This window comes from Macaca mulatta, chromosome 9 (assembly GCF_049350105.2).
Source record: "Macaca mulatta isolate MMU2019108-1 chromosome 9, T2T-MMU8v2.0, whole genome shotgun sequence".
NCBI classification, from domain to species: Eukaryota; Metazoa; Chordata; class Mammalia; order Primates; family Cercopithecidae; genus Macaca; species Macaca mulatta.
Window position 1 is genome coordinate 95220954 of NC_133414.1, and position 13987 is coordinate 95234940.

Consider the following 13987-nt stretch of genomic DNA (forward strand, 5'->3'; position numbering starts at 1 on the left):
TTGCCTGATTGCTCTGTCTAGGACTTCCAGTACTATGTTGAATAGGAGTGGTGAAAGTGGGCATTATTGTCTTGCTCCAGTTCCCAAGGGGTATGCTTCCAGATTTTGTCCATTCAGTATGATTTTGCTCTAGGTTTGTCATACATTAGGTTTGTCATATCATTTTGAGGTATGTTAAATGCCTAGTTTGTTGTAGATTTTTATCATAAAGGGATGTTGAATTCTATCAAAAGATTTATCTGAGTCTATTGAGATAATGATATGGTTATTAACTTTTGTTCATGAGGTGAATCAAATGTATTGATTTGCGTATGTTGAACCGACTTTGCTTTCCAAGAATATAGCCTTCTTGATCATGGTGAATTAACTTTTTCATGTGCTTCTGGATTCTGTCAAATAACATTTTGCATATCTTCTCTTTAATTCTGGTTTATTACATTTCTTCCTTTCTTTTTAAAATATACTTCTATAAAATTATTTAATGTTTAATTAAATGTAACACTCACAAATATTAGCTAACATTTTTAAGTAAATGCCTGATTGCCAGGTACAAAAATGATGTCTTCTCAGAGTTTTACTTAATAGTTTTGCACTCAACTTTTTTTGTGTGTTGAAGCATATGCTTGCTTCAGATGGAATAATAAGTACTGTAGCTAGATGAAGGTTACTCAGGAATTTAGCAATTTTGAGAATTCAAAAAATTTGATAATTTTGGCATGAACTTTCTAGGAATTTTGAATCTCATATTTACAAAATTGTGTGTATGTGTGTATTCCTTCCTACTTGAGCTTCTCTTTTAAAGTAGCAGAAGTGCTCACTAATTAGTGTAAATTTTTGGTGTAGCCAATATAGGCCATTCCTAACAAAGCAAAGGAGAAGTCAAAGAACTGAAATGGAAATCTCGGTGAGAGCAGATATCATGTCAGCCACAATGTATTTATCAAATCCACTCATGAATGTGAGTCTAACATTCTCACCAACTCCAGTCATAACTAAACTGACTCAAGAACCATATAATATTATTGCTCTATCCTTTGTACCCAAAACAGTATTTGACACATGAGGGGCATCAAGGGCAATTTGGTTACTCTACCATAAACTGATGAAAGACCTAAAGTAATTAATCATGTATAATAATTTTGCATCCATATTTCAATTGATGCTTAAATTTGGATGAATTATTGGCATGACTTCTAAGATACTAGTAACATTATATCTCATGTATTATCAAGTTTAAGGTTTGTCTGCTTCCCTGTAACTTTTAACTAAAGACCTGTAAAAATAAATTTAAGAAAAAGATTGTGGTAAACAGGGTTTCTGTGATTTTAGAGCCAATAAAGTACGAGGAAAAGTCACTGAAAATCCAGAGAAAGAGAAACTCACATGAAAGATCAAGTTGTTAAACCTCCGGAAACCTCCAAAAATCAGGAAATATGTGAATCTGTAATTTATGTGGGAAGAATATAAGGCCAACAGGAGACCTACATCTTCCTGCTCCTTCTCATGCAAAGTAACTCAGTGGGTGTTGTATGTTTAGCCATTCTTTGCTTTGCCCACACATGCAGGTTCTTGTAACTTCTACACCTGTTCCCTCGGTTCCTGTATCTAGTGCTAACTTATGAAAATACAGTTTAAATACATGAGGACAACATTAATTCATGAAAAAGTTACTTAGCCTGTTACACATTTCAAATAAAGGGAGTAATCCTAGTATATTCCTCAAGAGGAAATATGAGAATTAAATAAGAAGATGCTTCAAATACTAGCTCAGTGCATGACAAATAGTAGCTTAGAGATATTAGTTATTATTAGTAGTTTCTTGTGGCAAAGACTCTCTCCTTAACCAGACCTTAGTCAGGCTCCTCAAACCTTTTTATTGACTGGGCCTTAATGTTGGCCTGTGAGAACTGCAGATTCTCAGCATAAATGATTTTGTGCATGTCCCACACTAAAAGACTTGAACAAACACTGGCACAGCTTTTTAAGAGCTCAAGGCTGTGTCCCAGGTTAACAATCCCAGCCCGCTTAAATGCTTACCTGAGAAACATCAATGTTGCCAAAATTAAGTTACTGTTTGTTTCTGCCAAAACCTGGCTGTATCCGTCCATTTTCACACTGCTGATAAAGACATACCTGAGACTGGGCAATTAACAAAGGAAAGAGATTTAATGGAGAACTCACAGTTCCACATGACTGAGGAAGCCTCACAATCATGGTGGAAGGCAAGGAGGGGCAAGTCACATCTTATGTGGATGGCAGCAGGCAAAAAGAGAGTTTGTGCAGACAAACTCCCATTTTTAAAACCATCAGATCTCATGAGACTCATTCACTATCATGAGAACAGCATGGGGAAGATCTGCCCCCATGAGTCAATCCTCTCCCACTAGGTCCCTCCCAAAACATGTGGGAATTATGGGAGCTTCAAGAGGAGATTTGGGTGGGGACACAGAGCCAAACCGTATCATTCCACCCCTGGTCCCTCCCAAATCTCATATTTCCACATTTCAAAACCAATCATGCCTTCCCAAGAGTCCCCCAGAGTCTCATTTCAGCATTAACTCAAAAGTTCAGTCCAGAGTCTTATCCTAGACAAGGCAAGGACCTTCTGCCTATGAACCTGTAAAATCAAAAGCAAGTTAGTCACTTCCTAGATACAATGGGGGTATCGGCATTGGGAAAATACAGCCATTCCAAATGGGAGAAATTTGCCAAAACAAAGGGGCTACAGGCCCTGTGTAAGTTGGAAATCCAGTGGGACAGTCAAACCTTAAAGCTTCAAAATCATCTCCTTTAAATCCATGTCTCACATCCAGGTCACACTGATGGAAGAGGTGGGTTCCCATGGTCTTGGAAAGCTCCATCCCTGTGGCTTTGCAGGGTACAGTCTCATTCCCAGCTGCTTTCATGGGCTGGTATTGAGTGTCTGCAGCTTTTCCAGGTGAGCTGTGCAATCTGTCAGTGGGTCTACCATTCTGGGGTCTGGAGGACGGTGGCCCTTTTCTCACAGCTCCACTAGGCGGTGCCCCAATAGGGACTCTGTGTAGGTGCTTCAACCCCACATTTCCCTTATGCATTGCTCTAGGGGAGGTTCTCTGTGAAGGCCAGGACCCTGCAGCAAACTTCTGCCTGGACATCCAAGCATTTGCATACATTTTCTGAAATTTAGGCAGAGGTTCACAAAACCCAGTTCTTGACTTCTATACACTTACAGGCTCAACACCACGTGGAAGCTGCCAAGGCTTGGGGCCTGTACCCTGTGAAGCCAAGGCTCAAGCTCTAAATTGGCCCCTTACACCCATGGCTGGAGTGGCTGGGAGGCAGGGCACCAAGTCCCTGGCTCTGCACAGCATGGGGACTCTGAACCCCACCCATGAAACCATTTTCTCCTAGTCCTCCAGACCTGTGGTGCAAGGGCCTACTGCGAAGACCTCTGACAAGCTCTGGAGACATTTCCCTTATTATGTTGGGGATTAATAGTAGGTTCCTTGTTACTTATGCAAATTTTTGCAGCCTGATTGAATTTCTTTTCAGAAAATGGGATTTTCTTTTCTATCCCATCATTAGGCTGCAAAATTTCTGAATATTCATGTTCTGCCTCCTTTATAAAGCTGAATACCTTTAACAGTACCCAAATCACTTCTTGAATGCTTTGCTGCTTAGAAATTTCTTTTGCCAGATACCCTAAATCATCTCTTTCTAGTCAAAGTTCCACAAATCCCTAGGGCAGGGGCTAAATGCTGCCAGTCTCTTTGCTGAAGCATAACAAAAGTCACCTTTGCTCCAGTTTCCAACAAGTTCCTCGTCTCCAGCTGATACCACCTCAGCCTGGACCTTGTTGTTCATATCACTATCAGCATTTTTGTCAAAACCATTCAACAAGTCTCTAGGGAGTTCCAAAATTTCCCACATATTCCTCTTTTCTTCTGAGCCTTCTAAACTATTCCTAACTCTGCCTGTTAGCCAGTTCCAAAGCTGCTTTCACATTTTCAGGTATCTTTTCAGCAACCCTCACTCTACTGGTACCAATTTACTGTATTAGTCTGTTTTCACGCTGCTGATAAAGACATACCTGAGAGTGGGCAATTTACAAAGGAAAAAAGTTTAGTAGAGAACTCACAATTCTATGTGTCTGGGGAAGCCTCACAATCATGGTGGAAGGCAAGGAGGAGCAAGTCACATCTTATGTGGATGGCAGCAGGCAAAGAGAGAGCTTGCGCAGGCAGACTCCCATTCTTAAAACTATCAGATCTCATGAGACCTATTCAGTATCATGAGAACAACAGGGAAAGTCCCCCCATCATAATTCAATCATCTCCCGCTGAGTCCCTCCCATAACACATGGGAATTATGGGAGCTACAAGATGAGATTTGGGTGGGGACACAGAGCCAAACCATATCATTGGCTATGGGTCCCAGACTTCCCTTTTCTTAGAGAATTTACTTTAGGAAACTTGCCATTGTAAGTCCTTTCCTTGTCATTGTGAACTGTATCTGCAACTCAGGAATGTCCTCCTCAAGGACCTGGGAGACCTCCTTTTGAAATGTAACCATTGAGAAAGATGGGGCCTCTATTTCCCAGTCTCTGTGGTAAAGTAGGAACTTTATTTCTGCAAGTGCCAGTTAGCAGATACAACTGGCCTAATCACATTGACCATCCACCTCAAAGTGCTTTGGTACTTTTGCTTTAGTACAGTGGTCCCCTGTCTTTTTGGCACCAGGGACCAGTTTCACTGAAGACAAGTTTTCTATGGACCCAGTGGGGTGGGGGGATAGTTTTAGGACAATTGAAGTGCATTACATGTATTGTGTACTTTATTATTATATTGTAATATGTAATGAAATAATTATACAACTCACCATAATGTAGTATCAGTCGGAGCCCTGAGATTGTTTTCCTGCAAGCTCCCATCTAGGGGTAACGGGAACACTGACAAATCATCAAGCATTAGATGCTCATTAGGAGCACACAACCTAGACCTCTCATATACACAGTTCACAATAGGGTTTGCACTCCCATGAGAATCTAATACTGTGGCTTATCTGACAGGAGGCAGAGCTCAGGCAGTAATGCCTGTGGTGGGGAACCACTGTAAATACAGACAAATTGTTACTTACTTGTTCACTCACCATTCACCTCCTGCTATGCAGCCTAGTCCCTAACAGGCCACAGACCCATACTGGTCCTTGGCCCAGGGATTGGGAACCCCTACTTTAGCATATTCCAGCATTTAAACAGCCTCCTGCCTTTTGTTTCATCAGAGATGAACCTAGTTTACACTGAAGTCTCTCTTCCCTACTGCAGTATCTTACTAAGATCCATCTTGCTATTTTTAACAAGTGTCTGACTTTGTTTCTTTATGACACTTTTAATGTTCATAACTTGGATCAGGTAACAAATTCAAGGCAATCAGTAGTTTTATATTTTGTAATATGTTTGCTACTAATTCTTTTAAAAGCTAGACAAATGGTTCTACATATTTTCACCACGCTTCCCTTTTCTTTTTTGTTCCTGCACTGTAAACCCCAAACTTAAGAGATGGTATATGCCAAATTTCATTTAGAGCATTGTAATTAATTTACCCTATTTTAAGTAGCCAAATACATGTATAAATACTTCAATGGAGAAACAATATTATAAAATTAGTTAACATATTTCCACATGAGCAAAAATTTCCTTATCACCTTATGACTTTATAATCTAAACCCATGATTTTCTTTGGTTCTTGAAAAGATTTTTTAGTGTATCAAACAAGTACTCTGTTCTTTCCTCATAATCACTACAGTTAATCTTGATAAATTAATTTCACATGATTTCATTTTAAAATATAGTATTTTGTATAGTCAATGTATAAACCATCAACAGTTTCCATACCTTCCTGTTTGTGACAACACAGATCAAAGCAAGTAGTTAATGGAGCCTAGCAATATTTTTCAGTGCATAACTAGTAGTCAACTATACCAGAGGTAAATGCTGTTAGAGAATTGTTCATAAAAATTTTAATGGTTTGGAAACCAAATATCTTAGCTTCATCTTGATTAAGAAAATGAATTTTTAATGTGGTTTACATTTTAACTAATGAGGGTCAATTTATATAGCTTAGTGTTCCAAGCCAGAAGAGACTGGGCTTGAAGAGCTCAAAATATAGCATTGTTTATTTTTGCTAAAGAAATAGTTCAGTCAACATTTGTCTCTACCAATTAAAGAATAGCAATAAAATAACAATAACAATCAGTAACAATGTTAGAACATTCATATTTTTCTCAGCATGGTTCTATGCATGTTATTTATAAAAATCCACTTAATCCTTACATGTTATGAAGTAGATACTATTATGTAAAAAAGTCATATAAAAATGTATTTTATTATTTATAATAGTACTTTTAAAATATATAAAAGGAATCATAATTTGTCTTTTTTTTTTGGTGTGTTAATTTGCACAATACTGTTAGGCAAGATGGATGTATGCAGAGCTTCTGCCACCAAAAGATCAGAGAAGAACAATAGACAACCTAGGACAAGAGTTTTACTTCATTAATTGATGTTGTTTGCTTTGATGAGTAAGACTATAAGTAGTTATTTCAGGGCAAGAAGTCAGCACAATGGTGGAAACTAGCCTACCTTGAATAGACTAATAGAAAGTCAGGCAGGGAAAGTAAAGTCAATTGAACAAAACTGTGAATAATTAAGTTGATTGGATTGGATTTTATTTGGAGGTAATGGGAATCACATAGGCATTCAATCAAAGAACTAACCTGAAAAGAAATGTGACGTTTGAAGGAAACGTATCTGACATTAGTAGGCAAGATGCAGCAGGTCTTAGGAGAATGAAAATATAGAATCTGCTTTGAAATACATCATAAAGAGAGAGGAGGTTGTGAAAGACATTGATGGAAACAGAAATGGAACAGAAATGAGAGATAATGTACAGGAAATAGCCACTGGAATAATGGTTTTTCCCACCGTAGTGGGAAAAATACATATACAGATTACACTGATGTTTGACAGCAAGGGTTTGGAATTATAAGAAGAAATATTTAAAGTAGTTTGTAGAATAGTTTAAGAGGTTAAGAGGATTAGGACAAATGACATAAAACAAGCCAGAATGCCCTATCACCAGAACTCATGGAAAACAAAATTTAAATCTTGTCACCAATTATTGTATTTATCAAAGTCAACGTTCTCTCCAGCACTGAACTTCTCTAGAGCTACCGTGTTTCTTGTCAGAGATAGGAAAAGCCAAGGAGATCTGATATCTCATGGCTTCCCCTTACAATACACATACACATAGACACACGCACACACACACACACACATAAATTTCCTTGGGTAGCTATATAGAGCATCAACATTGACCTCCACACACTCCCTCACAAATTCAGACACTAGAGTATCTCTTCCTGTGACAGGAATGGTACTCCTTTGCAGTCCCTAAAGTATGTTCACCAGCCTTCCCCACAGACTTTCATTCTTACTTAGCCAATATCGGCCACCTTGTAAGAAGAGCTGGTGACTTAATAATCACAGAAAACCACAGAGGGAACTTAAATTCTCATTCCTCGGTAATAACTCTAACTCAAAGTTTAAAAATGATTATCCATTTTGCTAATTAAAAAGTACTTCTTCTTCCTTTCTTTACAACGTTTGACACTATCAATCAATCACCCTTTCTCTAATGTTTCTTCCCCTTTACTACATCCCTGACAAATAGTGTTCAATTTTCTTTCCTGAAAAATATTTCTTCCCTTCTCCTTCTTGCTGCCCACATTTTAGCATTCATTGTTTTCTGTGTGACTCTGTTTAATCACCAATGAGTGATCCCAGCTAAAGGAGGATGAGATTGTGCAGAGAAAAATAGGATTTGAGGAGAAAATCTAAGGAGTTTAGAGGTAAAAACAATGTTGAAGGAGTGAGTGTCCTTTTAAAAAGAGAAAAAATAATCTTCCTCTTAGATTAAAACAATGAGAAAAATGGATAGAGACTGTGTATTCAGAGGCAGAGAATTACACAGATTTTGGACTTTTTATATTGTTTGAAAAATTAAGTTGGGTTATCTCCTTAAAATGTCTGATTTTAACAGGGTGAGATTATTCAGAACAAGGACCTTCCTTCCTCCAAGGAAGCTTGTATTTGGTGAAGTTTCAGTAAACTTAGTGTTTGCATGTTTCATCTTTTCTTTCTCATGCAAAGTAAACTTTTCCTAAATAATAGTCTTGAGGAGGTATGCAGAGATCAGCATATTTAATAAATTGAACCATTTAATATGCACTAGAGGATGTATTTTATTAATAATAGTAATTAGTGTTGCACGAGGTTTGGAAGGTCACTGATCAATAGATGTTCATTTACTTGAAATAAAATAATCCTAACATTAATTCATTTTTGATGAATATTGCTTTGGTTAAGCAAATAATAACAACAAAATTTTGCATTTATGAATGAATCAGATTTATGTCCACTGGGCTTACTTAAAATGAACTACAAGTATATAATTTTAAATGAAACATAATTTTCTCCACCTATTCAGTAAACCTTAGGGAACAGAACATACTTAAGCTTACTATTTTTGTGTCCTCCTAAAAAAGAATATATATTTTTCTCCATTGAATATTAGGAGATTGTATATTTGTATTCTTACTTGTTTATTAGAATAGTAATAAATCTTCTTTTATGTTTCAGGAAAGCATGGTGGAGTGTTTTATACACAGGTTTTCAGTAAAGGGGAAAAAGGAAGCATTGTATGGATAATATGTCCCTTAGAATGACAATGAAAACATGGACTTACACATCACAATTCTATTGCAAAATACAGATAATCCTACAGGGTGTGTAGAAAACATATAAATAATAGAGTTTTACAGTAAAAGTTAGCCTATTATGATTGTTATATACTACTAATAATAATTTCTGCCTTACTTTCTCAGTGGTATCTATGACAAAATGTATTGCTCAGCTTTCACAACAAAGTAGATGGGGAGAACATTCAGTGATTTAAACGTGCTGATGCAGGCTTCTTTCTGAAGGTGCACTGGCATATTCTGTATCCTTGACCTTCAGTAAAGAGTATAAAGAATCGGTTTTAGAAACCAACCCTTGTAATTTGTCTTACATGATCATTTCCCCTGAAAGCTTCATTTAGGCTCAGTTTCATTCAGAAGACTAGAAATATTAGAATCTTTTTATCACTCAAATTCTCATCTGATAGCCTAAATCCATTGTATCAGATTTTTCCTATATGATATGTGATCATATAATAATAAGATTGGTATTTTATCAATCTTTGCCTAATTTTCCCATTATGCTACAATCATATTATAGGTTCACAGTATTATTTTCCTGAACAATTTATGTTTGTACAAAATAAATTATTGAGTTGGGGTCAGCAAACATTTTCTGTAAAGAACAAAGTAAATCTTTAGGGCTTTTGTGAACCAGTCTCTGTTGCAGCAACTTAACTCTGCTTATTGTAGTGTTAAAATCATCAACAATATATCTTTAAAAGGGGAACAAGATTGTGGACATCTAAATTTTATATAATTTTTCCATGTTAAGAAATATCTGTTTTTTTGATTTTTTTCCCCCAACTGTTAAAAAATGTCAAAACCATTCTTACCCTTTCAGTCTTACAAAAATCAGGTGCTGGGCTGGATTTGTCCTGTGGGCTATAGTTTGCCAACCCTTGTCTTGTGTAATACAATCAGTGAACCTACTCTTAGAAGCCCAGTCCCAGATTTAGAGCACAGATTAAGAACTTGAAAAATACAAATAGGAAGTAGAAAAAATAATGTAAATGTAATCCACACTATGATTGTTCTACTACGGCAGTGTAAAAAATTAAAGATGATAATTTTGTTAGAATTGGAATATAGTGGTGATGGTGGAAGCTAGGCACTTATCTTGAAGTCACCTTTGAAAAGCAAGCACATCTTATTTAATTTAGAGTACCTTTGGTGGGAACAAATCCCTCTGCTTAACAGCTCTGCACCCCACCATTCCTCACTCCCAGTATTTACTTAAAACATGAACAATCGGTTACAAGAGAACACACAAAAGGAAAACTAAGAGAGAAACAATATGTTTCTCATCAATATCACTAGATGTAATAATTATATTAAATTCTTCAGCCTTTGAGACTTATCTCAATGTCATTATGAAACCATACCTGTTTCTCTTGCCATTTCCTCTCTTATCCTAATTAATGAATTAGTAACCCTCCTTCCTTTAAATTACTTATTTTTTTTCATCTCTGTTAACAGATGTTATCCCAGTCTGCCATGGGAGAGAATTGATGGCTTCTTTAAAATCGCTTTGAAGTTAGATTTTGAGGAGGTAGAGTCTACATTAGTATCCTCACAAGTTTCTCCATGAGAGGTCTTCAATTTAATTGTCTTTTATTTAACATTTTATTTTTAAGTTAGATTAAACCTGTAAAATACAATGTAAGATGTTTTCAGGTTGTAAACTACTAACATTGAAGATCAGTGTTTGATTTTCCTTTCTCTATGCAAAAGGGAACATTTTGTTAAAAATAGAGCTAAGGAGTAGTAACATCATGGAATGAAATTTTTAACAATTCATGCTACATATTTTCTTTTAATGAAAACATCCATTTGATGCTTTGATATCCTCCTGAGTACCATTTTGTCTGGAGACAAATATATTTTTTCATATGTAATAACATGCTACTCTTATCTCCATATACAACCACCTCTGTGTGTCTTCATGTATTTTGAGTCCAGAAAGAAATGGCAGACTGATCCTAAACCCTTGTTCCACACACAGGAGTATACAAGTGGGACTTTGCCTCTTGGTGGGGATTTCTGTGGAGAAGCGTGAAAAAAGTAATGACAGTACAAGAAGAAAGTAGAATGACAATAGCACCTCGACCAGAAGCTTATTTGTAGTGACAGAGCACTTCATTAGTGTTTATTATGTTTAAATATTTAATAATTAAGTTAGATAGTGCAAATAACAATTGTAATATAAAATTATAGTTTTGTGGTTATTTTAGTCATGAAAATTATTCAGGTTTAAATTGCTAAAACTTCCAAAGGGATAAAGTTCTTGACTTTCAAAAGCTTTTAATCTTTAAGGCATTAAAATTCCTTTAATGAGCAATGTTGCCTTAATAATAACTCCTTAAAGTGAATGTGAACAAAAACTTCCAGCATTTTCAACGGTTTTCACCTCTCTTATCTATTTTAAATATTCTTGGAACAAATCAAATAGTGTAGATTTGATACTGGCAGGAAGTTGTGAAATGCTTGAATGATCCGACAGATGGTAAAACTCAAAATCTCTTCTGGCCTCTCAGCCCTCTAGGCTAGTGTTGGCTCAGCATTTTTATTTCCACATTTGAGGTATTTTAGGATTTTCATTGTTATACTAATATATAATTACAATTATATACATATAGGTCTAGTATATATGCATATATATGTGTATATATATATGCATGTATGTTGCTATGCATTGTTTACTAATTCTCTTGCTAATGATTTTATATTCACTTTGTCTTTATATTGCATTAGTTTTATTAAGAAACAGTTATCTTTATTAAGAAAATAAATAATAAACTAATTCTTCAATGGAAAAATATATAATTTTAAATTTGGAAGTGGTCTTGGAGTTCCTTGTCTCCTGCCATTGTAGCACTCATTTATAAAATACTCATGAAAACTCATCCAAGGTTGAGGAGCTAACAAATTTGGATTGTTGTTTTTTCATGTGTGCGGGATAGTTCACAGTAATCAATGAAACCATTTGCCACTTTGATTTTTTGCGTGTTTTTGTTGTTGTTGTTGTTCTGGTACATGATTAGAATAAAGCTTCTGCCAATCTTTTCCCGTTTTAATACTAGTTAATCTGCTGAAATGTTAAAATTATCATGAATTTGCTTAACTATCTTCAGATTGTTCAAAAAAGCATTATATACACAGAGATCCTTCACCACATTTGTCAGAGACCCTACTCTGCATTTCTCTCACCTCCCTAGCCTCAATTACCTTGTGCATATGTCTATGTGTGTGAGTGTGTGAGTGTGTGTGTGTGTGTGTATGTGAGAGAGAGAGGGAGAGAGAGACAAAAAGAGAGACTGAAATTTTTAATATTTCGTCTTGAGATTGTGATGGCACATGTTTCACTGTTATTTATGCCACAAAGTGAATAATATTTGCTGAATTTAATAACTCAATGACTCAGCAAACATGATTCATTGAACTTCCCAAACAATAGTCTTTCTTTTTCCTCATTTACATTCTCTACAAATTTTAAGCCTTGCTGTTTGAGAGTGATAAACTTTCTTTCTCTTCATTTTAGAAAAACATAGCATTGCTGGATTTCTAAGGCATACTTTAGAAAGTGAAGTCCTTCTAAATTGTACTTTCTAAAGTGAAGTCTTTCACTTTCTGAAGCGTGCTTTAAAAACATAGCAATGCCATGTTTCTCTAAGATGGGCATTGCAAAATATAAATATTATTTCTAGCCCTAAATCAGTATTTTTGTCTAACCCTCCATATTTCCTTAGTTTTCCCAAATATTGCCATCTACTTAAGTTAAAATGTAAAATTATACCGTGCTACTCTGCCTCTTTATCCTGCCCTCTTTTAAATTACAAAGAGCTAGAGTTTCATTTATTATCTTATGTATTCATCTATTCATGCTATGGCCTTAAAATTTGTTTTAAAAATATTAAAAACATAAATATTAAGATGGACATTGCAAAGTAAATCTGACCAGTGACAATAAGAAACTTGCTTGGACCTTACAGAATCTATTCCAATAGGTTTTATACTGTGTAAATTCATAAATTATGTCCCATTTTAGTATAATTGTTACCCAACTGTTAGGTCACACAAGACATAATATTAAATTCTATTTCTGCAACCTGTTTTATTTTTCTTATATAAGTAAGTCGAGGCAAAATTTTTATAACATAGTTTAGAATGTAAAAAGAACCACACACAATATATTCTGTGGTTTGTTTTTCAAAGTTTTAGATTATGATTTTCTGTCAAGATTGCCATCTTGACTTTGCTGGTTATATATCTAAGAAAGTGACATTTATGCCTCCAGCCCACCTAAATCCAACATTTACCTAGAAAGTTAAAAATTAATCATTGTGTTTAGAGAAAAAAAAACAAAATGAAACACTTATTTCAGTTTAACAATGCAAAGAAAAAAGATTTTATGTTGGTGACCGTTTTATGTTAGTGAATAGCTGAGGTTAAGATACTGAATCTTTTCATGCCACTCTGCGTAATGCCAATTGTTAACTCAATTTATTTTAATAAATATATGTATACAGAGCTTTAGAAATGTGTCCCTTATTTCACTATGCACAAAAGGTGTTCACAAGAAAGGTAGTTTTGTTAACTTGAGAATTTCTGATTTTATTTCATTTGTTCATTTCATGTTATTGTTAGCCTCTTTTACTTTTGGGATTATACAATTATTCAACTCTGTTTTAAAAGTGATGTGCTCTGCTACCACTCTGCCAAAGCCACTAGAACTATTTTGTAGAATTAACCAGAAGGTTCAAAGACACATACATCTTAAGAAATGAAATGTAACAAATGAGATAGACCTTATTATTTATTAACTTTAGTGTTGTGTTTGGTTTTCTATTTATTTACTCTATACTCTTTGAACAGTAGAACACTTTAGAAGAGGAACAACATGAAAGAGGAGATATTAATCATTCATAAAACCATACAATTTGTTTTTTTGTCATTTTTCTTTGTTCTCTCATTTTCCTAGTTGGAGAAAGTTTTGAAGACAAAACAAGTAGGAATATGACACAACCAGGAAGACTGACTTAGACAGATGAGAAAGACAGAAAGCCAGAAAGTTGATGATGCTGGTTTAGTAGGCTGTTTACAGATCTGTTTTGGATAAAAGGTCTGGACCCTAAGGTGCCTTGATTAAATGCAGAGTAATTACATCTTGATTTAGTTGCTCTCCTATACTTATCTTCTTATCTCTCTAGAT

The 13987-nt window shown here is 35.3% G+C and overlaps 1 protein-coding gene and 1 long non-coding RNA gene across 2 annotated transcripts in view; one reads left to right on the forward strand and one right to left on the reverse strand.

Annotated features, from left to right (window-relative positions):
- PCDH15 (protocadherin related 15) overlaps positions 1-13987 on the forward strand; it is a 990428-nt gene that overhangs the window by 189876 nt on the left and 786565 nt on the right. The gene's annotated exons all lie outside the window — the stretch shown is intronic.
- LOC144331020 (uncharacterized) overlaps positions 1-13987 on the reverse strand; it is a 172797-nt gene that overhangs the window by 26917 nt on the left and 131893 nt on the right. The window contains exons 5-6 of the long non-coding RNA XR_013397851.1: positions 10229-10423; positions 1482-1491 (exon numbers count right to left, since the gene is read on the reverse strand). This is a non-coding gene — a long non-coding RNA (uncharacterized LOC144331020). The remainder of the gene's footprint in view (positions 1-1481; positions 1492-10228; positions 10424-13987) is intronic.